The sequence below is a fragment of the Acinonyx jubatus genome, chromosome B1 (genome assembly GCF_027475565.1).
Source record: "Acinonyx jubatus isolate Ajub_Pintada_27869175 chromosome B1, VMU_Ajub_asm_v1.0, whole genome shotgun sequence".
NCBI lineage: Eukaryota > Metazoa > Chordata > Mammalia > Carnivora > Felidae > Acinonyx > Acinonyx jubatus.
In genome coordinates this window covers 23,217,456-23,243,276 of record NC_069382.1, presented here as the reverse complement: position 1 = coordinate 23,243,276, position 25,821 = coordinate 23,217,456, and the positions used below count along the sequence as shown (strand labels likewise).

The 25,821-nt window shown below is 34.4% G+C and overlaps 1 protein-coding gene across 3 annotated transcripts in view; it reads right to left on the bottom strand.

Moving 5' to 3' along the window:
- Window positions 1-25,821, bottom strand: part of SGCZ (sarcoglycan zeta) — a 749,844-nt gene that overhangs the window by 508,820 nt on the left and 215,203 nt on the right. The window contains exon 1 of one of the 3 annotated variants that reach the window (XM_027077264.2): window positions 11,209-11,977. The exons of the other annotated variants lie outside the window; for them this stretch is intronic. The gene's annotated coding sequence lies outside the window, so the exon portion shown is untranslated. Of the gene's footprint in view, window positions 1-11,208; window positions 11,978-25,821 lie in introns of those variants that run through there. 3 annotated transcript variants of the gene reach the window in all.

The following is a 25,821-nucleotide window of genomic DNA, read 5'->3' as shown; positions in this document are numbered from 1 at the left end:
ATGTTACTATTGTAATTTATTTTTAAAAAGTTATATTCCGAGCATTATGTATAATACTATGTCTGAAAAATATTTTTCTTCATATTATTCCTTAGAGATCCAATTTCATCAAACGTTATTAAGATGGGAGGTAATGAAAATGGAAAATTTTGACCCAAGTTATTTCATGATGATTACTTGCTCAAATTACCAAGGATATAAGGTCATATCTTTATACCATGTAGAATAAACTTGTTAAAATACACAGTTTACAACATCAAATTTTCTATAAATTATCCTTGCCTTTTTTCTTTTCTTTTTTTTTTTTGAGGGAGAGAGAGTGAGAGCACAAGCAGGAAAGGGACAGAGAGAGAAGGAGAGAGAGAGTCTCAAGTAGGCTCCATGCCCAGCACATAGCCCTTCACAGGGCTCCATCTCATGACTGGGACATGACCTGAGCAAAGATCAAGAGTTGGTTGCTTAGCTGACTGAGCCACCCTGCTGCTCCTAACCTTGCCTAATTCTTAAATGGATAATAATAATAAAAAAAACCTGTGATTTTTATTTTTCATCTTGTTAAAATTGAGAAAGTGATTCTTAAAATTGGGCATTCGCATTAAAGACTTCATATATGAAATCTCTTAAATACAACACTTGTCTTTCAGATAAATTCATCATTTCATACGAGACTTACAAATGATTACTAAATGATAATGGAGTTCAAATCAAAAGGGCATAGGAAGATTTTCTTTCAAACATCATGGCCTTTAAAAAAAAGTATTTTATAACAAAAAAGAGAACAGAAAACATTACAGAATACATGCAATGACTATGATAAAAAAAATCACCAGCATATGCATTTGGAGTTAATAAAACAAAAAGAACCAACAATAAGCTGTACAAGAAGGAAGTCAAAAGCAATCTGTACTCAGTTTGCAAAAGCAGAAGACTTTCAAAATATCAAACCAGCAGCTCCTCCGTTATACTTCAACAATTATAAAAGTAGGCTTTTAGCTACTTAGCACTGTGGAAACAACTGCTTCTTAAGATATGCCTACAATTTGCTTATATTTTTTATTAATTTTTTAACTGTGTCATTTTAATTAGCCACAGAGTGACAGTCTTATAAAAGTGTATCTTAGATCTTGCAGCTAGCAATAGAACAGATGCAAGATGTACCCAATCCAGTAGGAAGCAGATTTAATCCTTCATTACTTGTCAGTGTCTTAGTCACTGATGTTTTGATGATATTGGACTCAATGTACAGTCCGTAAATCGATAAAATTGGAAAAAAAGTCTTCTTTTTTACCTGTCCAAAACAACAATACTAAAATCATCCAGGAAGTAGTTTTGCTATTTGGATTTGCCAAAGTTATTGTGTTATAGATTTACTGGCTAAGTTTGTGAGAGACTCAAAATGATATCCACTGCTCCCTTGTCAATTTTATCGACTACTTCACAGATCAAATCTTTGTGGTTCCTGGATTTAAACAAAGATGCTTAGAAAATTGGGTGATAATACTGTAAATTTACATATGGGATGTATGCATGCAGTGTGTGTGTATTTAAATCATAAATAATGTCAAAAGATAAAACTGTATAATAACATCACATCAGACAAAACTGAGTTTCACCATGACTGGCATGGCCAATATTTCACAGGGAAATCTTGAGCAAACCACTCGATCTCTTTAAACTTCAATATTTTTCTCCAAATTTTATTTGTAAAATTGAGGAGGTATAACTAATCCCAAAACCTTAACAAATACATATTATTATACATAGTACTATTATTTGATTTAAATTTGAAGGGGCAGAGGTAGAATTTCTTCTAACAAAGCATAATTATAAATGTTCATAAGAGACTAGAGAAAAAGAAAAAACATACAGTCTAGTCTAGTCTATAGGAATATGCTGATGGAAAATTATATATAGCTATCTATCTATCCATATATATGGATATATATATGGATAAATTTTGAAATAAATTATCCAACTCCCTCATTCTATACATGTGGAAATTGAGGCAAGGAAGAAATCTTCCACAATTTGCCCAACTGAATTTGGCCCTGACATAACTTAAAACCAATGTTCCAGTGTGGTATTCTTTTTTGATACTTGTGATTCCGATCACCTAGATTTAAGAGCTATCTCGTGATTACAATGGCCATCTCATTGGTTGCTGGAGTTGATACAACTTCGTGTGTATACTGTAGGAAGAACTGCCTTCCCAAACACATGAGGAACCTCTTTCATAAAAATGTACTACCACACAATAAGAATTGAGCATTTCCATATTCCTACTTTACTCAATGAGTATCTTATGTTATACATTCCTTGAATCCAAGAAGTATCACTTAACTAATCTCTAGTAGGACAGTGATTAATAAATTACCAGGAATAATATAGGATGAGAAGTAATAATTTCCTTAATTTGCAAACAAGAGATCAAGAAAAAAAATGATAAAGGAGTTAAAAAAGAGAGAACAATTACTACTGTTTTGGTAAACCAGGAAGGGTTTCCTACAAGATGTAAGGGATAAATTTAAATATTTTTTTTTAATTTATTTATTTTTGAGAGAGAGAGACAAAGCGTGAGCAGGGGACGGGCAGAGAGAGAGGAAGACACAGAATCCAAAGCAGGCTCCAGGCTCTGAGCTGTCAGCACAGAGCCTGACGCGGGGCTCGAACCCACGAACTGTGAGATCACGACCTGAGCTGAAGTCAGGCACCCAGCTGACTGAGCCACCCAGGCGCCCCAAGGGATAAGTTTTAATTGGTCAGGAAATATTGTTTTCCATGTCCCATTATGTGCACAGCACTGTGATGTGCACTATGAGAGATTACTAAGGAGATAAAAAAAAAATGATCATTTTACTCAATATGACAAGCATCTTTAAAATTAGACTTCTTTATTCATTCTTTCATTCTTTATTCTACTTTTATTCTTTTTCTATTATTTTCATAGTTCAAACAGTGAGCCAGAGTTTGTTTTAAAGTATTTGTGTGTGTGAAAATGGAACACATAGCAAAACCATTAAAATCTCCTATTCAGTAGTCTGTTCTCTTTGTAGAGAGAATTCCATACAAACACAACACACAGTGCTTTATGTAACACTATTTCATTTTTCACAAATATTGTGACATCACCATCTCTAGATTAAGATTCAAGGATTTATTCAATGTTGTACAATAGTAAATAAGAAATAGAAACTAGACACCACAAAGTCATCTGATAAATTTCATGCCCTATTTAATTAATGCATATTTTCTCTCTACATGAATAATAACTGAATAAATAAAAGGAATATAATTATTTTCATAATGTCAAATGAAATCCCTATCAAATTGGAACTCTGTGATCATGGTCCCCTCTTTTTTACAAGTTTCAGCTGTTTCCCTAACTCCCCTGAGGACTGCAAGGCAGGTCTATTTTCAAAGTAAGCAACGTTTTACTAAAATCCCTAATTTTAATAATCCAGGCTCCCCTTAGGTAAACCAGTTGATAGGTTATTCCTCTATTTCATATTATAATACTGACATACTGAGCTTTTATATATTCCAGCCTAGCTATTAATCGAAGTATATAAGCTTAATTTAAAAAGTACAACAATATATAGAATATATATTCAAAATACAGAAAAGACTCATTCTCTCCCAAAGGGAAATAATACATGAAATAGAATCAGAGTCTGTGATGCAAGCATTTCAATGATTATTTTTTATACTTGAATTCATACTTTATGGATCTGGTAAGACGTTAGCATAAACGGATATTGATAAAGTCCATCAACATTTTTCTAAAGCATTTCACTCTGGAAGTAGAGCAGTGAGGAATAAAATTCAAAGCGTTAACTCAAAACATTGTTTCCTGCACAATTTTAATGTTTGAAAGCTAAATAATTTAGAGAAAGCAAACTTTAGCCATTAAAAAAGTACTTTTGACATTCATGTCAACGGGGCTTAAGTCAGCATGCGTCTTCTGATCGTGCAATTTGCTTGACTTTATGTTGTCAATTATAATTCCACTTTCTTGCTAAGTCGATACAATTAGATTACTACAGGGACTTCATTACAGCCACAGGGAGGACAACAGCTGAGGTATGCAATTTTCTTCCTATGATGCCAGTACTACTGAAAAGTTATTGGAACAATGGTCTGCAAAGGGGCAATAAAATCTGCGGTCCAAATATTGTTATGCCATTATAGCATCTGACAAAAGATAGCCAAACTTTAAAAAAAAATGCTAACGCAATACAAGTTTTGGCTGTGCCATTAATCTGATCGGGAAGGTTACGACAAATCGCTTTTTTCTCACTTATTCATTTAAACATAATTCAGATTACATATTACCTGCAAGCCTTAGATTCCTAGTGTGAAATCTGAGGGAGTTAGAACCAATGGATATCTAATATGCCTCCAAACAAATGTGTAACAATGAAGAATCATGAAATATTCTTCTTGATTAGATGTGCTCATGTGCTCATGACAATACCAATTTCAGAACTCAAGTGTACATCCTATAATCCAGTATTATTTCTTACCACCACAGTTTTCAACTATGTCAGAATTCATATTCAGAATGTTACTTTCAATTGACATACTAATTGATTCATTTCTTTCTTAATTATAGAAGGTTTATCTCTTCTGAGTTTTATGGGTCTATTTTCTGCCATCTGCCTTGATATAATATATCTCATACATATTATTGAGTCTTAAAAACATGGCATATTTCACTACTTTATTATAAAAAGCAGCAAAGTCTATTTAAAAAACTTTCAAACAAATCCAATATTAGTAGTCATGAAATTTCTCTGACTTAGCAAAACTTTCAGGACTCTTCCTAGAAAAATTTCATTTTATGTCACAATGATATTCAACTAAATTTTACTGAGTGCTTACTGTGTGTCAGCACTGTAATGGGCTCAGAGATTGCAAAATTATTGAAGGGAAGGAGGTTGTGCCTTAAAGGTTCTCAGAATTTACAAAGACAGACAGACTAGTAGAAAAACAATGACAGTACCACACGGTAAGTGTCCTTCTGTGCTCCCCAGCCCAATGGTTCCGAATCCATTTGTCATTCTGTATTTCAATGATCAATTTAACCCATGTGTGAGGTCTATAATACATGAATCTACAGCACTTTGTTTGTTTCTGTTGCCTCTGGCATGGTGCAGTTAGATATGTACTTTGACATGTAAATAGTATCAATTACATCTGCCCCGGTATGGTAAGCTGAATAATTCCCTCCCTCCCCCAATATGTCCATGTTCTAATCCCTAGAACCTCTGAATATTTTGCCTTACACGGTGGAGAGACTTTGCAGAGGGGATTTAATTAAGGGTCTTGAGATGGGGAGATTCTGGATTATCACAAGGCTCGTTATAAAAGGGAAACAGGAAGATCAGAGTTGGTAGTAGCCGATGTGAGCTATGACAGAACGAGTGATTTGAGGAAAAGGCCACTAGCCAAGGGATGGAGGCCAAGTTTAGAAGCTGAAAGAGACAAGGAAATGGATTCTCCCCTTATCCCTCCAGGAGAAACAGGGAACCACTGGTATCTTGATTTTAGACTTCAAATTCCCTGGATGGTAAGGGAATAAATCTGTGCTGTTTAAGCCACTAAGGTTTTGATAATATGTTATAGCAGCAATAGGAAACTAATACATGTGCTCTCCAAGAAAAAAAAAGTGTTTTTCTTTTGTCCTCACATTGTATGTACGGATTTTTAACTTGGAAAGCATGCTTATAATGGTGAGAGTATGTTTTCAAAATACTGAGAGGCCTCTTATATCAAAGTAAGAAAAGCTGCAGATGACAAGTGGTGAAAAATCAGTCATATTGTTTCTGAGAAATGATCCTTTATCGGAACCTATTACATTTTGGAACATCTCACGTTGGATTGGATTTCCTCCTCGGAGTCACAACCACCTCCTTCAAGGGAATAGGCTGAATTTGGATGCTTGGATCATTATTTAATAAGACAGCAGTGTCAGACTTGAGAGCATCAGACTCAATTGGCAACCTTTTTAAAATACAGCTGGCTAACCCACCCCCCTCAGAGTCCAAGAACTTTCATTTTAAAGCAGTGTTTGGAGGAAGTTGATTCTACTGGCCCAAAGAACAGACAGACCTGAAGAAACACTAATGTCGTGAAAAGAATGAGACGCACAAGATCTGAGTTTATAGATTTGTCACTCTCTAGCTACACAATCCCTTAACTCCAGGGACGTTCAGCCCAAACAATCTCATAGGTCAGTCGGGATGATCAAACAATACAATATTTATAAAAATCCCAGTAAGTTGTAAAATTATATAAATACATGTTGACTATATTAATAAAAGGCTTTTGTACGTATAGGTATCGTGTGTTATCTAATACTCTGGATAGTTTTCTCTGAATATACTATTTACTAGCCTTTTTTCTTTTAAGCACTCTGCGTGTACATTGGTTACTTCTCACATTAAAACAAAAATACACATGGATGTGTATTCATGTGTGCATGTGCATATGTGTGTACACATTTTAAGATGATGTGGACTCTAATAATTCGGTGTTTACTGATATGAGAAAGAGACCCTTAATATTCTAATTTAAGCCCCTTTTTCCTTTAAAAAATTGTTGTGGGCCTACTATATTATTTACATTGTTATATTTCATTATTGAAAACTCAATGGAAATTGAGTGTGGGAAAAAATAAGATATTTACTTATCCTGATTAGTAAATGATTTATTTTCTCATTTTAGACTTTTTTAATAACAAGTTATTGTATGATACTTCATCTAACTTTTTGCAACATAAAAATGGCTTCATTTGTGTCTGCTTTCCATCCTAATTTATTATCACCTGAAAATTTTATTAACATTAATAATGATGATGAATGAAACTGGGATTAGTTCTACTCTTTCATGTGTCCCACTAGGCTATTTTCTCCTGCAGAACCACTGTCATTCATTACCCTTTATTTAAAGCCCTTCAGGCAAGATTAAATGCAAGTCATTTCAAAATAGCAGCAATTTATTTTTTTTATAATATAGACTAGATATTTCCTCAAAGTCAAGGTACATCTACATCTTGTAAGACATCAGAACAACTGCATACATATTTCAGTTTATGTGTGTATGTGTGTGTACTCACACATATGTAAATACATACTATACGTGCACATGCACACACACACACACACACACCCCTTGTATACTGACAAACATCTGGAAGAGAAAAAGGAATTGGTCCACAGATAGAACTATAATGACACAACATGTCTGACATACTGAAACAGTGGATTGAAAGCCCAATGGCCACTCTCAGACCTTGCAAAACTCCATCAGTGAGTAGCTGACTGGCCCTGAGCAAATCCTATCTGCTTGTAGCATCATCCCTCTTCTAGATAGTAAAGGTATTCAAATGCTCAGTTTCTAAAACACCTTCTACTTTGAATATTCTATGGTTTGGCCTTGTATAATGCTTTCAGGATAAAATTAGTAAGACAAGAAATTTTATCTACAATAGCTGATGGAAAAAACAAGAGTGGAGCCTCAGTGAGCAGAAAATTAAAATGTTCTCATAGTTGTTCACATTTCTTAAAATGCAACTCTGCTATGTTAGCATAGCAGATGCCTATACTCTACATCAGTCGGACTGAAGAAAAAAATTTAGTTGTCTAGTATGTAGGAAAAATTGCAGACCTACTCAAAATGAATGGCAAAGTCATGTTCAAGAAGACACCATAGAAACGGGCAGCATTTGGCCCTCCGGTTCATCAGTATGCAGTACTAAATAATGAGAGGAATAAAACCTGCCACCTTCAGACAGATGGACTTTGAATCCTCAAGACAGGTTGTGGTCTTTATCTCATTTAGTATCTGTCATAATGATGGGTGAAAATATACTCTGCAGTATTTGTAAGCCTTTCATTTAATGGATTGATAGCCCCAGATGCAGCCCTTTTATGACTGGCTTCCAGCAAAATATTTTAGAGCCTGCCCAATTAGACCATGAACTCTTGGCAGAAGTGGAAAGCTTTGCATTAACCTCTTTCTGCCCTGCACATGGGACAGCACTACAATAGAAAGTATTCCACAGAAAATATGAAGGAAGGGATAGGTTCATTTGTATCGAAGCATATCTGATAAAAGAAAATGCTACCACTTTATAATAAAAACTTGAAACTCTTATTTAGGATGATTAACATTTTGATGTATCAAATACACATATTATTCTAATTTTTCATGAGTAGATAATTTGATATGGCTTAAATGATTATAAAAGGTTATGGAAATTTGGGGTAATGAAATGCCTGTTGTTTATTTTCTTCTTCTCTACAGATTGACCCAGAGTATCCTTGCACTGCAGTAACTGTAGTAACTTTGGAAACATTAAGTGATCAGTGTAGAATATCCTTGATGTACTTCAGTAAAAATAAATTGCCTGAAAAAAAAACCACTATGTCATCCATAGTGTTTTGGAAATCCTGAAATCTAAGTCAAGGTAACAGATTAGACATTAGGTAACAGATTCAGAACAACTAATAAATGGCTGTGGACTGTAGTATTGTCTAATATTACAACATTTTCAAAAGTTAAACTATAAGCTGCCATGACTTGCTCATAGACATTTGTAGAATATGTTAAAAGAATTTAAATTTAACAAGTTCCAAGCGCACGCTCCTAACTAACCTGGCTTTATGAGAGAGCCACTAGTTAATTTTTCAACCAAGGCATTCAGTAATAAGCATTCGTGAAGATTCTCTGGGGCATGGCACTATACTACCCTAGATGAAGGACTTATAGAAGCGCAAAGATTTTAAAATTAGAGTGGGAGAGTAAAAGTACTAAGGCAGTATGCAGGTATGAATAATTCAATCAACAGATTATACAGATGCAAGTTCCTTCCCAAGAAAATGGGCTGGGGAAATGTGATTTACATTTCTCTGTACTGCACTTTCTTGTCCACGGTTGACTCAAGTAGGAATACCACAATGCATAACAGTAAAACTGTGCAGTCACGTTTCGGTTTTTCTAACTTTAGAGGTCTCAAGAGTAAATTCATAAAAGAAGGATCCCTTCTGGCATGACCATCTCTGAGCTTTATATTATTTCCAATTATTCCTGCATTGTAAAGAATACTTTCAGGAATAATTTGAACACAAATCTTTGTCTGAACCACTGTTTTTTGTTTGTTTGTTTGTTTTCTTTTGTTTTTGTTTTTTATTTTTGTTTTTTGTTTGTTTGCTTGTTGTGGAGACATTACTGGAGACAGGGCAAAAGTCATGACTTTTTTTTGCTGTATATCACTAAACTGATTTTTAAAATGTTATACAATGGCCAACCTCAGATAACAGTGTCCATTTCAATGAACCTGGAAAAATGTTGACAATTATCATTTTAAATGTTTTGGTAATTTTACAGGTAACAATGTTGATTTTATCTCATTTCAAGGTGAGGTATTTTTCTCATATAATTATTAGTGACTTATACTGATTCTTTGAATTACAGTAAAACCTTGGTTTGCAAGCATATTTCATGCCAGAAACATGCTTGTAAACCAAAGCATTTGTATAGCAAAGCGATTTCCCCATAAGAAATAATGGACACTCAGATGATTTGTTCCACAACCCAAAAATATTCATGTAAAAATTATTACAATACTGTAATATAATACAAAATAAAAAGAAATTCAAAATATAAAGAAAAATAAACAAATGAACCTGAACTTACTTTTGAAAACCTCCATGGCTGGTGTGAGGGAGAAAAGAGAGAAGGGTTATTGTGTAGGACTGCTATCTATTGCCTCAATGGAATCTTTCTCTGCACGGGGACCATTGTATACGCTCGCATGATGTTGACTACAGTACAGTATTAATAAACTCTTGTCACATACTGTATTGAATGTAACTGGCAATAAGGCAGCAGAGGAAAGGGTCTGTATGTGCAGGCAGCCTGACCTAGAATGAAGCAAAGCATTCCTAAGCTTCCTCTTGTATAGAAAAGCAAAGGACTGTCCATAGGTGCTTTGAAATGACAAAAAATACATTAGTGCCACTTGTGGGCACCTTCCAACATTCTGAAAAAAATCACTGATTTCTGCCAAACACCATTGCCTGAGACCAAGCGTCTGAGCATGGGAGATGATCACCCACAGTCTGGCCGCAAGCAAGTGAGAGACAGAGACAGAGATAGAGACAGAGAGAGAGAGAGAGAGAGAGAGAGAGAAGAACAATTGGCTCAGTTGTGATCATGTGATGTTCAGGGTCATGTACTACTTGTATTGCAAGACATCGCTCATTTATCAAGTTAAAATTTATGAGAAATGTTCGCTCACCTTGCAGAACACTTACAGAACAAGTTAGGCACAATCCAAGGTTTTACTGTATTTGTTTAAATCTGCATATTTTAATAATAAGATTTAATGTTTCCTTGCTGGTTTGTATGTCTGTTATATATTAATTTTATCAAGACTTTGTGATATTTGTTACAAATATTTGCTTAATTGCTAGTATCCTTCTAACTTTGTATCATTTTATTTATGTTTCTTGAAAGAAATTTTCTAAAAGGCTTTGATCCCCTTGCTGTAATCACTTGGGAACTCTAGGATATCCATCCCTCCCTGTCCAATGACTTAAAAATTTTAGCATTAGGCTCACTTTTTCTCTCTCCACCATTATACTGAATTAATTCTTGATTTCAATATCCACATATCTATGTGTTATCTTTATAATATCCTAGCACCTCAGACTCTAGCCCTCTGCTCCAATGATTTTGTTCTTTACCCTAACTGGTCTGTTTGTTCAGTAACATGATCATACAAAGAACCCTGTCACGGAGAAAATCTTCATCCTCTCCATAATTCAGTGTCAAACCTCCCTCCCTTTGACCACTTCCCCTTAACTTTTAGGCTAACCACTTCTCAAAGGGTCTTCTCTCTGGCACTCCAATCCAATGATTAAACCATCACATTACTTCATCCTCATATCGAACTTGACTTGTTTTAGATGCAATGCCTATTGTTATAATCACTCTCTTGTGTAGATCCCGTGTTCCATCCTTGGTTTTTCGTACTCACTTGTCAAAACCACCTCTATGTTTATATCCAATTCTCTGCTTATTTAGCATGTGCATTCTTACATGTAAATGTAGTCATAAAAGGACACACAACCATCCAGACTGGTCTCACTCACATTAATTTCATGATTGTAAATATCATGGTTGCTCTTTCTGGTCTCTCACCTTTCTCTGGTCAATTCATTCTTCCAACCAGCCAAACCAGCTTTTCACAATTTCCTCTCTCCTCTAATCTCAGTCTCCTTCTTGTCTTCACTCTCAGGAGAGAAAAGGGAACAAGGCAGAAGACAGCTTCTCAATTTTCACTCCATTAAATCTAGAGTAGTACTTTCATTTATACCCATAAACTGTGTTCTTCTTCCTTTAATGGATGAGCAGATTATGCCCATAAGACAAATCTCTAATCTTTCTTCTTTCTAAATCTCTCACAACATTCCCCTCCCTGACTCATCTGTTCCTTCTCTAAAGAATCTCTCATACAATCATATAAAAGGCTGCATTTTTCCATATTATAAGACAAAGACCCCTCACTCCACACTCTTCACTTTCTCCTCTAGATATTGCCTCAATTCTCTGCTTCACTTCATAGGGAGAAAATAAGCAAACAAAAACTTAAACAACAACAACAACAAAACCTCAAGAGAACTGTTTATTTTGTAGTCTTCACATTTTCTTCTAACCCTCATTCCTATCAAATGGAATCCTCACCAAAATATTCAAAAGTCACCAGTGATTACATAAAAGATCTCTAATTAAAAACAACAACAACAACAACAAAAACTCTGTATACTAGAAGCACTTAGCCCTGCTGAGTATTTATTCTTTCTTCAACAGTTTCTTTATTTCACCTGCTAGACATCATTCTCCCTTGGTACTCATTCTATCTCACTGCCTCATCTTGTATTCCTATTGGATTTTCTGCATTCGTTTGGCCTCCAATCCCCTTATTTGACCTAAAGCCCAATGTTGTTTGTTTCCCCATCTATTGCTTTATTCACATGTATATACTGGTAATGCACAAATGTAAACCGCTCTATATATTACTCTGAAACCTGGAATCTATCATCTTTTCTCTGATGCCTACTTAACATCCTCACTAGACTCTACCTCCACAAAGACTGTTCCACATGGAAATGAGGTCAGAATTTTATACTCAGCCATTAGTTAAGGGTCTTGCCAATGTGAGTGACTCAAATTTGGCAGGCATTTCCCGATAAGGAAGAGTCTCATCAGCCAGGTGCAAGTCTCCACACTGGAGTACAAGTTGTAATCTATTAGCATTCAACATCTATTGATCAACCGACAAAGAGTATCATGGCAAGACAACAACAGCATGTCTGCACTCTGGAATAAGTAACTGGCTGGGGCAGGACCCTGGCTAAAAGCACATCTATGTATCATTTTATGTTAAAGGTGGTTTAAGTATGAAGTTTATTTTATATTTTTAAACAAGCATTTTAAGTTTTTAATTATTTTCATTGATGTATAATTGACATATAATTAGTTTCGGATGTACAACATAGTGATTCAACAATTATATAAATTACAAAATGCTTCCCACAAGGGTACTAACTATCACTAATCAAAGTTATTACAATATTACTGATTATAGTCCCTTTGTTGTTTTAATCTGTGACTTATTTGTTTTATAACCAGTGGTTTATACTTCTTAATCCTTCATCTATTTGCTGTGTTATGAATTTAACTAAAAAAATACATGCATGCATCTTTTTACATTAAAGCCTTGTATTATATCACTTTTAAGTACAAAGCTTAAAAACAATTCAAAGTAATTGAATTATTGTATTTAAGTATAGATTACATCAACCACATACAAAATTAAATAATCGTATAACCCACCACGTTGTTTAGAAAATAAAACTTTACAATAGAGTTCAAGCCTTCTAATGACCTTTTTCTAATCACTTTAACTTTAAAGTAATTACAATTATGAATTGAGTATAAACTTACCCATGAATTTCTTTATGCTTGTACTAGATACATCTCTATGATCATTAAAATATATGCTTTTGTACCTTTTTAAAATGGATCGTGCTATATATAATCCCTCTTCAACATTATTTTTTTACTAATGTTATTTTGAGATTCATTCATGCTTTATGGGCAGCTAGAATTTATTCATTTCACTACTAATCTCATTTATGACTATACCTCAATTTATAAATTTAATACCCTTTTGATGGACATGGAGATGGCTTTTATTTCCTTCTTATAAGAAAACACTGATTAAGCATTCTCATCTATATTTCCTTGTATGTGTGAAAGGATTTCTCTAAGGTTTATACCTTGAGAGTGTAATTATAGATAGAAAACTAGGTTAGAATGTTATTAAAGTTAAATAAAGGGAACTGTACACTTAGATTATTGCATTAGTTCCTATTTGAAACTAGAGAAAGAATATGGAAATACTTAACGGACTGTCTACAAAGATGACTTTTTGGGCACTACACATACCTTTTATGCACTAAGGCAAAAGCAGTTATTCCTCCTTGAATCCAGTCTGATATGTGAACCCTACTGGATGGCACCTGCTATTTGACTGTTTTCAAAAGCTGTTCCTGAGCCTCACTGAGGTTATCTTTTTCATTAGGTACAGTTGTTTTGTTTGTTTTTTGTTTTTGTTTCTTTAACACGATACATCGGAGAACATCAATAAGGATATACTGTGGTACTGTATTAGAGAGGAATATGGAGAAAATGGCATTCCTTTTATGTTCCAGGTCCTATGCTAGAAGACTTATTTATAGATACCTTTTAATTAAGCCTTAAAACCCTATAATGCTAATATATTGCAATTTTTCTGCTTTGGAGAAATTATCCCAAGTCACAAAGCTAATAAATGAAAAGAGCATGGATTTTAACTCACATTTATCTCACAACACGGTATGAAGTTGACTTGTATAGATGAATGATGCTTTGGTAAACTTGGTTTAGTTACTAATGTCAATGGCAATGCATAACCTAAATAATTAATATAGGTTTTGTATATTAAAATCCTAACTATATTTCAAGAGTCCAATAAAGTCCAAATCTTGGAAGCTAGTGTCCCTGTGTAGACTGAGATTGTCCTTCCTATGTTCTTCTATACCAACATTTTTTGTATCTTATTGTACCATACTGTAATTGTGCATTAAAACTATTAATATGATATCCCTCATTAGAAATTAAGTTTTTTCAAATACTTCATTTAAAATGTGTCAATGGTATCTTCTAGTCACCATTTCTTAGCTAAAGTCCAGTCCCTAAGAGGTGGATGTGGGAAGGCACAGTATAAAGGGGAATGAATCCATTATGTATAGAAAACGAAAGCAAATAAGCAAGACATGGTTGTCATAGGGTATTGGGAAATCACATAGTAGGCATGCAGGAAGAGAATCAGAAAGGAAAGAAAACAATGCATAAGCCAAGAAACACTTCAAGCACAAGGAGATTTTAGGAAGGGACCTAACATATCTTGGGGGAAATACAGGGCCCAAGCTCTTATGGAGCATAAAGTCAAGGCTACTCTTGCACAGGTGGCCTTAGAGTATATGCTTAGGCCGTGAGGTATCTTCGCCTCTGGGCCAAGGCAACCTCGATTCCTGAATACATCAGCTTTAGGGAAAAGCTGTGGGCTTTTTGGTCCACAAAAATACCTTGAAAACAACAGACACTCAGCAAACACAGCCATAGAATTTCAGAAAGAACACAAGGCAAAACCTTCATTTTATAAGTGGTAACACCGAGAACCTGAGATGTTACGTTACATGAGCATGGTCGTGCACAAGTGAAAATGTCAAGGAAAGCTTGTCACATATAGATATTTTAGTTCTGTTCATTCAAAAACAATTTTTAACTTGCTTAAAACTATTACTGGGGTGCCTAGGTGGCTCAGTTGATTAAGCGTCTGACTCTTGATATCATTCAGATCGTGCTGTCCTGGTCATGAGATCTAGCCCTGAGTCACGCTCTACACTGACAGCATGGGGCCTGCTTGGGATTCTCTCTCTGCCCCTCCCCCTCTCACACAAGCATGCATATTCTCTCTCTCTCTCTCTCAAAATAAACATTAAAAAAATACTACTAAAGAAGGTTTAGCAAACAAAGATGTAAAAGAAATGGCTTCTGACTTTAGCTTCAAATTAACAGGGTTTTTTTTTTAACAATAATGGAATTTTAAACAAGGTTATTATAAAACTTTTAGGTTCTTTTAAAATAAATGTTAAATCTTCATTGACACTTACATAAATATAGAGAAATGTAAATGTGAGAGAGGAAGATGCAGAAATGGAGTTTAGATGAATTTTTCTTGTCCTTGACGTGAACTTGAGCTTTGTTAGCTGTACGGTACAATTTACCTTTCTTCTGTGATAGCAGGTTTTTATATATTATGGGCTTTTAAATAAAATAAATACTATATCCTGAGAAATTTTATTCTATTTAGTGATTAATCTCTTTAAGGTCAGGACCCCAGTCCTATCTTTGTTGCTCCTCAGAACGCTATTCAATTTTTAACTACACTGCGAGTATTCAACGCCTATATGATGAAATGATTTGGTTACACATAACCTGCTGATCTTATTGTCAACATAAGATTGCCTAGCCATGTATCTCACCTTCTCGCATTGCTACCATGGTAAAAGCAAAACAAAACAAAAACAAAAAGTCATTCAATGTCTTTAACAATACAGCCTAACTAAAGCTGAGAAATCATAGGGCTTACTTCCTGAGAAACTATTATTACTCTTTCCTTAGAATACACTACTCTCATTTGTCATACTTTTTTTTTTCTAAGAAACATATATCAAAAATGTTAATATAATGTTAGGATGTCATTTTCTGTATCAAGGAAGGCACAGGTTTACTTCTATGGACGAGAATGACAAATCATCTTCATTCCATTGCCAACCCCAAATGATTGCCAGGGGCTGCATGGAGTGTCCTTTTTTGAGAGGAATTGTGAGGCCTACTGTAGACTCAGCAGGAAAGCATGCCAAGATTAATTATTGAGTCTGCCATGGACATACAGGAAAGTGGGTGTCAAGACATAAGTCATGAATCTTATTTGTACATTAGAGCTTGAAATATATCGTCATTTCACTTAGTAAGAGATAGATATGTTCTTATCAGATGAGAGTCCCATGGCATGTACGATGAACTCTAAAAATGTACACGGGACTTCTAGGAGACATGTTTACTACCTGTTCCAATGAATCGATAACAGGCCTCTAAAAGGACTGCCATTTTTCCAGGATACAATTATCAAAGTAATAGAAAGTAAAAAGCCAAGAGAATTATTTGCTACTTTTACTTAATAAATAATACTTAACAGTTAATAATAAAAATATTTAGTAATCAAAAAACGGTCTTAGAGAAGTATCTGTTACTTCTACTTAAACATATTCTGATGTGTCTCTCCATGTCAAAAAAGAAATCTTCCTTTTACAAAGGGGAAATGGACATTCAGAGAGGCCACTGCTTAACTCCTCAGCGTTCCACTATCCCTTTATTTCCAGAATAAGATCTGGGTTTGATTCCCAAACAGACCACTCAGTAGCAGTGACTATGGAGATCAAATTAACCAATAATAAATGTCGACATTCTATGTTTGTACCAAAGGGACAAGAATTAATTCTAATATTACTATATACTGTCTGCTCTAACCCCTAATCTTGCTTTCCAATTTTGAACTGAATCTCAGTAATCTGAGTTCAATTCCTATTTCTAACTTTCCTGAATCTTTGTTTTCAATCCCTTGATTTTGGACTACATTCTGGCTCCAATTAACCTGCCAAAAAGATTCAGGAGAATGTTCACCCCTTACCTGGAAAAAGGTTTCCTTCAAATGTAACAGTCCATAAGTAACAAGCAAATGCTGTCTTCATTAAAAACAAAAATATTTGGTGAATTCTAGAATTTTACTCACTCATGTTCCGTATCAAAGAAAAACAATCATAGAGATAATTGTTACTGCCAGATAGAAGCAATGTTCCTTTAGGAATTATGTAATGTGGCCATTTTGAGGAATAGGAGTAAAGACTACAATCCTCAAATTAGAAAACATCCTGGATTTTTATGCAGCAATTTAGAAAGAATTAGTGAAAAAAATGGAGGGTCGTGCTGACAAGGAAAGATGAAATAAGTGTTGCCTCTTAATTCCACATTTTTTTATTCACTTGGAATATGTCAGAAAACTTAGAACCATTCTTTATACCTCCCTCTAGATCAACACGACACCTAATTTATTAAGCAGCATGGCCAACTACACCTTTAAAATATATCATTAATGCAGCTATTTTTCTCCAACTTTCCTACTACCACCTAGATGCAGGACAAAGAGATGTAAGACTTACTAATATTGTTAAAATAACCTCTTTATTAGTCACCTCTCTCATACAATGTTCCATCACTTTCAATCTATTCCTTACCAAGCAATTTGACTTACTTTCTATCTATATCTATATCTATATCTATATCTATATCTATATCTATATCTATCGATAGATAGATATCTGATTATGCCTTTTTTTAATTTTTAACTCAGAACCAACAATGGTTTTCTTTTGCACTCCTTATTTGGTTTATAAATCCCTTAACTTGCAAAACTTCCTTACCCTCTAAGTTCTAACTCCAATGGTTTTGTTCCTCAACACCACAAAAAGCTTTACATCCTTGAGGACTTAATTCATGCCGTGCCAACTACCTGTTATGTCCCTGACTCAATATCTCAGCACTGTGGCCCCTTCTCATCCTCCAAGTCTTCAGGTATCAACTTACTTGCCATGCTATGTGACTACAACACCTAAACAACCCCCATCCTCTTTCATAGATTCTATTTGATCTGTTATGATTCTTCCAGCAACTGCAATTAAAATTTACTATTTTCCCCCACTAAACTAAAACTTTCAGTGAGAAGGTGTAGAGATGTTTTATTAACCATGGTACATCCTACCTCTAACAAAATGTCTGACACGTAATAAGAGTTAAATATGCATTTGTGGAAAGAGTGAATAAGAAGAAATCCTATGATATGGTTTCTTTGTGGTCACTGTTGGTGGTGGTGGCAGGGTTATTGTCATTAGTGATGGTGATGACTTCTTTGCTTATTTGTGGTAATTTTTTTTGTACAATGAGACTACTAAATATTAGAGATAATAGGTAAATTATTCAATAAGTGGAGAAGCCAAAATACAATTCAGCATCTGATGCCAATACCGCTGCTTCTAATAGTACATGATACTGTTTACATATTCATCATATACTAACAGAGCATAATGAAGTGGGAAAACTATTGGTCTATATTCCAACAGCCCTGGATTTAAAGTCTTGTTTCTCTATATATTGACTGTGTTTTATTTTCAGCTTTCTCATCTGTAAATTGGGTCTAATAACTTCTACCTATTGGTCCTCTTGTGGATATTGACCAAAATTATAAATAAAATAATAAATATAGCAATGGGCATATAGTAAGAACTAAATGAAATTGGATTTTGTCTCTTCTCTTCCTCAATGATCATCAGCATACATTTGGTCTCCTTTGGTTTTTGATCGCCAAAGTGTTAACTCTCCTTCAGGCTACAATTTTCCAACACTGTTTTCTTTCCTGTTTTTTTTTTTTTAACCTCTGTACCAAGATAATCATTGCTTAAACATAACTTCCATGAAATCTCTTTTTCCTCCAAACTATATGGTGGACTTCACCCCTGTATACTATGAGTTCATTCGCTTTGATAATTCAATAATAGTTTATGTCTTGATTCAAAATAATCCATTTTCAAACAGACATCATTTCCTTCTCAATATGGTACATTGATTCTTCATAACATTTATGCAAGACAATTTGGCAGCAGTTATAAACCACATGCACTCTTGAATGCCACCCAAATTTCAATTTCAATTAACTATCCAAACTGTGAGTCCCAGCAAAATGCACAGGGTAGACAAATAAAGTGCCAATTATCAAATAGCTAGAAAGTATTACTGATCTCAACTTGTGGGACCTACATGATCAAGAGAAATGGAAAATGAAATATGTCCAAAAAACCAAGCTTGTCAGGCTTCTCTTGATTATGTGACCACTGACAGATGGAAACTCACATACACACTATACACAAGTGCCTCATGTAATTTCCTAAGTATATTGCCACAATATTATCGGAAAGATTTCAGAGTATTATTCTAAAACACTTATTTAAATTGTAGTTAAAAATCTAATTCTGACACTTGTAAAAGAGTAATTGTTCCTGCTATAAGGGACGGAACCAGATCCCTGATAGTTTCCAATGAATGATAAGGTTTATATGATCCTAAGAATGAGGATCATTGATCATTTTCAGCGGGAAAAGCACATACTTACTCCTTTGTCACTGGATTACTGTGCGCAGAACAAAAAGGTAATTACATTACAAAGACTCTAAAGGACTGCTTTTTAAAAATGAAGTGTCCAAACTGCAAGGTAGAGAGAAAATAACCTATAAATACAGGTTTCTACAGATTAAATCCAAACTCTAGTGCTTTATATGAGGTTTCTTTTTAAAAGTCTGGTAAATGCAAGCATATCATTTTAAAGTTTCGGGCTTGAAAAAAAAATGACAAAATGAAGATCCAGCCTTCCCCAAGATCGTTAATATTCCATGGCAATAATGGAATTCTCTGGACAATTTAGATGAAATTAAATTCAGGCTACCGACTAGCATTAAAAAAAACAGACTCAGAACAAATGATTCCACCTTTACAATTCATTATGGACAATGAAGGGATTCTTTACTAGTGTTGTTTCTTCTGTTGTATATTGAAGTGATCAAATGTTTCTATTATGAACTACTTTTAAACATTTTAATTATGTATCATTTTATTTTTAGAAAAGACAATTTGAATATCTCAATGGCTGCCTTTAGTTAAATATAGGTTCCATCTGAGATTGGAATAATATGGAAATGAGCTCATTAATACTTAAGAGTAAACAGAGTTTTTCCTGTGGTGATATTTATTTCATTTTATTTATTTATTTATTCTCTTATTTTAATATTATATAATGTCAATGCTGGGATTATAATAAAATGGCTTAGTTTCTTGGTTGAAAAGTGCCTTGGAACAGTACCAAATCGTGTGAAGAGAAGATTTCAATAGGTAATATCTGTCACCAATGTCTGTAAGTCTCTATGAGATCCCTGGAAGGAAATTGTTAGGTAAATAATAGTATAATTTTCTTTGAAAAAGAGGTCTTACATAGGCCTCCTGGCATTAAAAAAAATAATAATACTATATGAAAAGGATAAACACTGTATGAAAAAGTAAAATTTAATTGAAGATATTGAGGTGTCATCCATTAATCAAAACTATATGAGGTTTAGAGATACAAGATTTGACCTTTCTGTTTAGCACTTTAAAAACCAGGATTTCTGGGGTGCCTGGGTGATTCATTCAGTTAAGCGTCTGATTCTTGATCTTGGCTCAGGTCACAATCCCACCATTCGTCAGTTCAAGCCCCTTATCTGGCTCTGTGATGACAGAGTGGAGCCTGCTTGGAATTCCATCTCTCCATCTCTCTGCCCTTCCTCCTCTCAAAATAAGTAAACAAACTTTTTAAAAAATGAAAAATAAATAAAAACCAGGATTTCTGATACATCATTCCCAAATCTGGCATCCAGAAGTAAAGTCAAAGTTGAATTGATTTCCTAGAGGGTGATTAAGGGTGCTTTCTCAAAGAGAAGTTCATCTATTTTTTGCATTTCTCTTTAAGTAGTACAATAAAGGAAGTAATCAGAAGGAGACTAGAAGAAGAAATATGGTAAGCTGAGTTACCTAGCAATTACTTTTTTATTGCTTTACACATAATTGAGTATGGCAACTTTGAGTACCCTGATTTATTTAATATCACTGAATAAACTCAAATGAAATAGAAAAAAACCTTAAATTGGGCGCTTATCAATGTTTATGCTATATAGGTCTGCCCATCATGGGAACTTCAGCTGTAACGATTTTATTTAATTCAATTGGTATATGTCAAGAATATACCAGGTGTAAGCCACTGACCCAGGTCCTGCTGCAAATACACAGTGAGTAAGATATGTTTCTGGCTGCAAGGTAGGGACCAGTTTTTTTTAATGGGGATAGAGGGTGCATACAGCCAACTATATTATAAGGCAGAAATTGTTTCTTTTTAAAAAGATAAGACACATCTGTCATAAGACCTTATAATATAGATATTGTCATAAGGAAGGGCAGATTCAAATGTGAAGGAATCAAGGGGAGAGGTGAGTGTTCACAGTTGTACAAACATGAACACAAAATATCTTCAGAAATTGAACTGTGAAGTTGAAAAATGTTAAGATAGTCATAATGGCATTTTCATGAAATATTAATGGGAGTGCAACCCATACACTTCTAAACTTCAAATTAGTTAGTTCTTTTAAAAATTAAATTTGCTGAATTGTTTGATACTCTCAGCCACAAAAGACCAGCCTATTTTTAATTTTAACAATTAAAAAATAAGCACAAGCCAGGGAAAAGATATTCCATTTCAAAACAGTCAAATGTCAAATAATAATTAACACCTTGATAGAGATCCAGGGACTAGAATCCCCTATAATGTCTATTTTCTTCACTGTATCTTAATAATTTATTTCTCATTTAAAAATCTCAGACTCAAAAATAAGACTTACTCTGGAATATCTAAAAACTGATTCTTCCCTCATTAATAGGTCTATCATTTTCTTTTCCTTTGGGAAATAATCTTCACAACCCCAAATAGATAGATTAAGGGAATGTGTGTGTGTGTGTGTGTGTGTGTGTGTGTGTGTGTGTTACTCTGTATGTATGTAAGTATGAGATGGATTGGGGAAATCTCTGGAAAACAAAAAAGCCACTTAAAGGTATTAATGCTTTAAAAAATGTTTCTGGAAATAAAGATATTTCAGAGGTGTTTGAAATTCCATTTTTATTCATCTCTATACTAAAATTTATACAAATTAATAATGATTCATAAATGAATGGAACTAACACAAATTAATGAAGAGTCACACATCGATTCTGGGTGATTTGTTTTGTCCTTTGCTGAAAAATATTTTCAGCATACAACTCATTCAAATGCTAATGAGAAAATGAATTTCTTGGCAAACCTCTATTCTAGAAAAAAAATTGCAGTGGAATTCATTGGTGCAATATCATTCATAAAGAAACATTTTGACATGTAGCTAAAGTTCTAATATTACCTACCCTAACAAAAGATCAGAAACAATCCAAATCAGTGTTAGGGGAATGGTTTAACAAATATTATATAGGAAGACAAATGATTACTAAGTAGCTATTAAGTAATTAAAAAATTGTTTTTTGTTTTGGATTAAATTCAGTGGATTAAGTGCCCGACTTCGGTTCAGGTCATGATCTCACAGTTCATGAGTTGGAGCCCTGCATCAGGCTCTGAGCTATTAGCTCAGAGCCTGGAGCCTGCTTCAGATTCTCTGTCTCCCTCTCTCTCTGCCCCTCTCCCACTCCCACTCTGTCTCTCTCTCAAAAATAAACAAACATTGGGGCACCTGGGTGGCTTAGTTGGTTAAGCATCCAATGTCAGCTCAGGTCATGATCTCATGGTTTGTGAGTTTGAGCCCCGCAACAGGCTCTGTGCTGACAGCTCAGAGCCCGGAGCCTGCTTCAGATTCTCTGTCTGCCTCTCTCTCTGTCCCTCCCCTGCTCACATTCTGTCTCTGTCTCTCAAAAATAAATAAATATTAAAACAAAAATTTTAAAAATAAACATTTAAAAATTAGTTTTGATGCAAATATGTCACTCATGAGAAAATTTAGTAAATATCAGTATATGCATTATGCAAAAGAAATCTAATTATTAAATACAAATATATAAGTAAATATTATATATAAATATGTGTAAGTCATTTGGGATTTTTTTAGATTCTTGGTAACTCCTGCTGCTCTAGGCCAAATGGTCTATTTCTTCAAAGAAGGAAAGAAAGAAACCATTAAAAACAAGAGCAAGAACAATGAACCAAACAATATTCAGCTTTTAGCCTCCAAGTTAGGATTTCAGGACACAGTAGTCATGAAAATTTGTGTTTTATATATAAGAGGAAGGAGTGGTTTTTTTTCTTTTTTCTCCTAAGATAGGAGAGGAGGATTTAGGATTTATAGCCAAAAAGCTTGGATTAGTCAGAACCTAATGTATGTTTGTTTGTTTGTTTGTTTGTTTGTTTGTTAAGGACACTGAACTGCTAGAGTTCAGATTTTTTATGAGGATAGTTTCATGATAGCAGACAGAAGATTTAAGAAGAAAGGCTCCCTGATGTGGGGAAAGAAGTCCATTCAGAGGGTCAGGTAGACACAAGCAATAGAGGACCTGCATGGTGCACCTGCCCATGAGGACCTGCAAGGAGTGACTCTGTTGGAGGGGCACATGCTGAATGGATGTCCTCAACAGAGCCCTGGAGGATTTAGCAAGAGGTCACAATGGAGTTTTTACGTTCTAACTAGAATCCAAATTTAGAATTTAATGTACATTGTTAGTCGCCTCTGGATTGAATTGACTGAAACTACCAAGTTTTCAAGTTTGCGACTGGAATCACACTTAGATGAGTCATTGACAGAAGAAATGGTAAAACAGTGTGTCATAACATAATCTCTTTAGATAAAATTTATAAAGCCTGTTCCTTTGGGACCATGAAATTCAGGTAGCTTGAACTGGAACGCATTCAATAACAATTTTAAGTTGACATAATCTTACAAATAGTATTTTGGTTGTCACTGATGTAACAGGCACTGATGAGTTATTTGGTACTACCCTCAGTCATTAAAAACAAATCTTCCTAAACCATAGTGCATTCAGAATTTGCAATGGTATATTCTGCTAGGCTGCATAAATACTACAAAAACCATGCTTCAATAATTACATTTCAAGATAAAGTTTGAAGGTATGAGAATAATTAATAAAAAAAGAATGCAACAGCTTGAATAAACTTTTAAATTACCCATTTGAAACCCAATTTTAATTATGAAACTTGGCTTAGGGAAAAACTAAAATAGCCATTACCCCCTAACATAAATGAATCAAAGAGCTAATATTAAACCAGCTAGCAAATATACAAAGAAAGCCAGCATTCTACAAATGGCCAAGGACAAAAAGAGATTAGGGAGATGAAAGTAAAGTCATTTGCTGTGCAGTTGGCTGTAGGAAAAAGTAGCTATCAGAAACTAATAAAATCTGAACTGAATTTTACTGAATCATTTGTAATTTATAAAGATTTGAAGGCATCTATTTAGAAAGGGTTTGGGGAAGATGAGATGAGCTCTACTCAGGTTGAGAAGGAGTCTATGAGATTGTTCATCTACAGCCAGGAAAAAAATCTAAATCAAAATGGTGACCAATTCACATTTTTTACGTGGTATCAACTGATACTATCAAAAGAAGCAAAAGTAAAAAATATCAAACACATGTACTTTTGCCATCAAGAAACTAAATGACCTGTTAATGACATTGAACCATTGATAGTTTTAAACTAAAAACACTGATAGTTTAAACTAGGTCACTTCAGCTGCTGCCTTCAGTGAGTACAAGTCCCTCACTGAACCTCATGTGACAATATACAGTAAGTTATGTGCCTAGTAATACATTTGACCATCAAGATTAAATTACACAAAATTATGTCATCTACTGCAGCCTTCCTAATACTTCCTAGATAAAATGTAGTATCAAGACTTTATAAGATGACCTGTTTCTTCCAGCTGAAGGAGTGGCTCAAGAAGGTGCCACGTCATGGAATCAGGCAAAAAATATGACTCACATGATGTCAAGGACTGAGTGACAGAGGCTAAGTCCCTGCTTTTAGAGAGACCATGGTCTTGAGAAGAAATGGACAAATAATTAAAAACAAATGTTCAATAGTAGAAACAAGTAGAAAGAACATAGAGAAGAACACAGGACATGACCGCTTTGCTTCAGTGAAGACTTTCCAAATGGGGTTACAGGTAAGGTGAGACTTGAAGGAGTTCAAAAGGACAGAAGAACATTCAGAATGAAGTAACTGCATACAGGTGTGAAGGAGCACAATGCATTTGAAGACCTGTAGATGGTTGGTTATCACTTGGAGAATTGAGTGTTTCCATGGTAGAATTTCTTTCTCTGTCTTTACTGAAGTTTCTATTAACAGGCGCTAGCCAACTCAGATTCAATCGTGCTGTTAAATAAAGAAGTCCTTAAAACAGACCAAATGTCCCATGCTCAAATATCTACGAAACGAACTGCAAAGAGAGCAATGTGTCAAAAAAAACACAATGCAAGGCATAGGACCCAGTGAAATAGGGTCTTTAAAGGGAGATTAAATATCTATGCTTTATTTCCATAAAGTTTTCTTTCAATGTGGTTATTAAATAGCTTACATAATTATATTCAAAGCATTTTGATGATGTGATAAATATATTATTTATCTTTGGACATTTCCTTATTCTTTCACTATTCCTCACACCTCTCTCCAAAAGCCCAAAAAGATTTCACACAGACTTGGTGTGGGGTGAGTATGTGTTAAAGTAAAGAACATATGCACAATAATTAATCTATAGTTTTAGACTCTGTTTACTTTCCAGGACAAAACAAGTGAATATAAAGACAGGAATTTAAGAAAAACACCTCAATCATTTAACAAAAGTCTAAGTGAAAGACAAAGTAACATACAAAATTAAAGTTACCCTTTGAATTGAAAATAAATTAATTTCCCCAAACAACCTTGAAGAATTAATCCATTTTTAAAACAGTATAGAGAAGTATAAAAAA